Raw genomic sequence first — 336 nt, 5'->3', positions numbered from 1 at the left:
AATGTTCTCTCGCCTTCCATTTCTGGAAGAAACTGTCCAGAATTTGTGTTAATGCTTCTTTAAATATTTGGTAACTTTTCCAGCGAACCTATCAGGGCCTGGAAGCTTCTGTTTCCATCTCACAGATTTTTATACCCTGTGTTTTCATTTTCATTCAGTTCAAAATACATTCTAATTTCCCTTGAGATTTCTTCTTAGATCCTATGGGTTATTTGTGATCGCATTGCTTAATTTCCAATATTTGGGGGGTTTGGTGGATATTTTTCTGTTATTGATTTTTAGTTTAGTTTATTTGTTGTCAGAGAACATTCATTGTACAGTTTTAATTCTTTTCAA

The sequence above is a fragment of the Pteropus vampyrus genome, unplaced genomic scaffold (assembly GCF_000151845.1).
Source record: "Pteropus vampyrus isolate Shadow unplaced genomic scaffold, Pvam_2.0 Scaffold49, whole genome shotgun sequence".
NCBI lineage: Eukaryota > Metazoa > Chordata > Mammalia > Chiroptera > Pteropodidae > Pteropus > Pteropus vampyrus.
The sequence above is the reverse complement of the archived record's forward strand: the minus strand, read 5'-3'. Positions refer to the sequence as shown.